Below are 3,654 nucleotides of genomic sequence, written 5' to 3'. Positions count from 1 at the left end.
GCAAAATACTTTGAGGGTAAGAAAAGAAAAGAAAAGTTCAATTGTAAAAAGGCCCAGGGAAAAAGGATGGAGTAGTGGAGGAAAGATGGGGAGAGTGTACAAGAGCTGAGTAGATTCCATGGAGGTGGGTAGGGAAAGGGTGGAGCTGGGACCATTGGCTCAAGAGCTGAGCTAGAGTCCAGAGAACATAAAAGCCTAGTTGAGCCAAGTAGGAAAAGCAGGCTGAAACCAAGGAAGCCATACAGATTCAGGTCTGTGGGTGAGATCTGCTGCAGAGAAAAGCTTCCAGTTCAGGAGAGTAAAGGCCCAGATGTCTCCCCTGTTCCTCCTAGGAGTCTGGCTGCTGCTGAGCCAATCTCCCACAAAGGTTGCATCAGGATGATGAGAGAAAGTTATTTGGTTTTGTGATCACTGATTATTCCATGAAAAGATGCTGCTTTGCTGGAAAGCCGCTCTGAAAATGTCAATGGGACTGCAGAGTCTGAAGGATCTGCAGGTAAGAGCTTGTTTCCCCAGAGCCTTTTGACACTTTCCATTGGTTGCTCTGGGGCTGCCAACCTAGTGGAATGGGGGTCTCCAAGCTGGGTTGGATACCACATTGGCTACCAGAGCTCAGCCTTGACTCCAGGTGTTTTTTGCCCAAAGCTTGAACCTTTACTTGGTAACTTGCTTTTATTGAAAACCTCACTGGGAATCTTGCCAGAGGGAAAGGAAATGTAGGAAGTGCGCAGGCGCGCGCGCGCGCACACACACACACACACACACACACACACACACACACACACACAAGCTCATCCAGGAGACACCTGGTGTTCTTCCCACCTGGCTGCCAGGTCAATGGTGAGGAGAAATGGGGAAGCCACAGAAGAAAGACAGGCGCACTCCTGGACCCCAGAGGAAAAGCTGAGCAGGCCAGATGGCAGGCATGATGGTACCTGGTCCCTAAATGGAGCATCCCTGATTGAAAGGGAAGGGGGCAAAACATGAGCTGGTGAGCTAGTTGTCAAGCTTGTTTCTGTGCCAAAAGGCACATGGCAGCACCCTGAGATGTCTGTCCAGGTACTGAAAAGTGAGACAGGAAACATCTTAGATTTAGTGACCATCCTCCTTATGAAAAAAATCTGGCAGGGGCCTGTGCCATGGAGAATACCTTCACCAGCTTTTAATGTAACTTGTAAAAGGAACCTGGCTTCCCCATCTTTTGGGATTGGATCTTGTAGTTCTACTGTGACAGAGGTGATGGAAGAGAAACAAGTGAGTAGATGAATAAAGGAAAAACTGAAGGACACCAGGAACCAGATAAGCTTGCCTCTTAGATCATGAGAGCTGAAGACCTTATTGCTGCTTTCTAGATTTAGAAAGTATAATGGAGCTTTTTTTAAAAAAGCAAGATCTCAGACATGAGTGCAGTTCCAATGTGGATTGATTCTTTAAAATATGTTTCTTAGTTCTAAAGTACTTAGAAAGATGGTTTGGAAACCAAGTTAAAGAAGCCATGGAAACTCACAGAGGCATAAGATAATCAGTGTAATGGGTTTTATTAAATTCAGTAAGCTCAATTACAAATAATTAAGTTTTTTGCATTTCATATGGTGTATGAAATTTATGACAAACCACCAGTAAGTTTTACAGGTTATCTGCATATGTTGTACACAAGTGATCCTCATTCAGAATCATTGTGCACAATAAATATATTTACTTTATGGGATATAAAGTATGACTATAAAGTTATGTAGTTTTCTACATTGTTTGTCAGAGATTGATTTTATGCCTTCATTCCATAGTTCTTGTGTAAAAGTAATAAAAGATTATCAGAGTCTGTGAATTAACTAACTCAAACCAGGGAAGGCTAGATTGCATTGCCTTTGCTTTTTGTTAGGTGGCATTCTTTTAACCCATTTCTCTCTTTAATATCAAAGTCTTTTTTTGTGGAGAAGAATAATTCCCAAAGATATGTGTGAGGGAAATCACAGACATATACTAGGTTGATTACATCGGAGTTTTTGGAAATCCCTCCTTTTAAACTTTATTCTGAAGCAATACTTTGTCATTATGAAACATTTGATAGATTAATGTTACTACAATCCTTTTAAAGAGTTATTTTTGTAATTCATAATTTTCTTAACAATCGAGAAAATTACTCAGGAAAATAAACAAAATCAAGCAGGGCCCAATGGCACATGCCTGCAGTACCAGTAGCTCAGAAGGATGAGGCAGGGGGAACACAAGTTCAAATCCAGACTAGTAAATTAGACCCAGTTTCAAAATAAAAATAAAATAATAAAATAAAAAGGACTGTGGATGTGACTCAGTGTTTGAGCACTCTTGTTTTTAATCCCCAGTACGTTCCCCCAAATCCATCTGTGTCAAAATTAGTGATTTCAATGACCAACATGACATCCGACACAAGAAAGATCAAAATCAAATACTGAAAATATCTTGATAAAAGCAAAGAAGGAATGATGAGGAAGAGAGGTGACATTGGGCCAACGTGGAGTAAAATAGAACCTTGGCAAGATTATAGTACTTTTATCTGCCCAATTATAAGGAAAGTAGATTGCTTAGCTATCAGGATACTTGCTACTTCTGTTTTAATGTTTAATTGTATTGAAGAAATGCCTTCTTTTTGTCTATTCTTATGTTTACAGTTTTTCTGATGCTCCTTGACATCAATGTTTACCCCCCCAAACATTTTTTAACTTAATAGATATCAATCCATCCTCCCTCAACAAAGATGCATGTGCCTTCACATAAGATGCCACAGCAGCTGAGGGCAACAACACCTTCTGAGAGGAAGCTGTCATCATTAGACCTACAGCAACATGAACCTGTAATAGAGGACTCAAAGCCTATTCCTGAGGAGTTGGAGTATATCTTTCACAATAGACAAGGGGAAGCAGAAGACAACAGCCCTTCAGAACCAGAATACTTAGTTGGAATTCTCATTCCCCCAAAGTTTATTTAATAATGTGGACGTGTTAATACATTGTTCTAGAAACTATTGTACCAGAAGATCTATGGTTAAATATTGTGGAGATGAAGCTAACAGTGCAGACATTACCTGTTGTTCACATGCATTCTTTATGATATTTTTAACTGATCCTCTTTCTGGCTGCATGATTATTAGAATATGAGAAGTTAATATTAACTAATTAATATTAATATTTGGATTTTTCATTTGATGTGAAAGATAAAATTCCTTGCATGATTTCTGTTAATAATACTTCTTACCCATCAACTGCTTATAAATACTTCTTATATTAGAAAAGTCTTTTTCTCTTTTAACATATGATTGCATTGTTGGTTCTTGTGCCATTATTTAAAATTTCATTTCAATCTTTATCACTTTACTCAAACATAACTCAATTTAATGCAATGCCTAACAGTGATTACATAAAATAGACCAAAATTCTTATATTGGCATTAATCCTTTGATTAAATATGCCTAAAATTATAAAACTTTGGCTTTCTTAATTTTGAAATATTTTTGTGTCTTACTGAATCATTCATTGCAAGCAATCAGTTTGGACCTTCTCTCAATTTTATTTAGTTAAGGATATACAAACTAAGGTCATACTCCTAGGTAAAGGTTTTGAGAGACAAAACAATTTAAAAAGCAAATGATTTTTAAAGGAGAAAAATGAATGGACATAT

General features: G+C 38.2%; 1 long non-coding RNA gene across 1 annotated transcript; it reads left to right on the top strand.

The window, feature by feature from the left end:
• The first annotated feature begins 337 nt into the window (after positions 1–337).
• On the top strand, positions 338–3,268 carry LOC144376883 (uncharacterized). The gene is made up of 2 exons (XR_013437252.1): positions 338–496; positions 2,649–3,268. It is a non-coding gene; the product is annotated as an uncharacterized LOC144376883 (long non-coding RNA).
• Positions 3,269–3,654: the final 386 nt, after the last annotated feature.

This window comes from Ictidomys tridecemlineatus, chromosome 4 (genome assembly GCF_052094955.1).
Source record: "Ictidomys tridecemlineatus isolate mIctTri1 chromosome 4, mIctTri1.hap1, whole genome shotgun sequence".
NCBI lineage: Eukaryota > Metazoa > Chordata > Mammalia > Rodentia > Sciuridae > Ictidomys > Ictidomys tridecemlineatus.
This window is presented reverse-complemented; position numbering and strand designations above follow the sequence as displayed.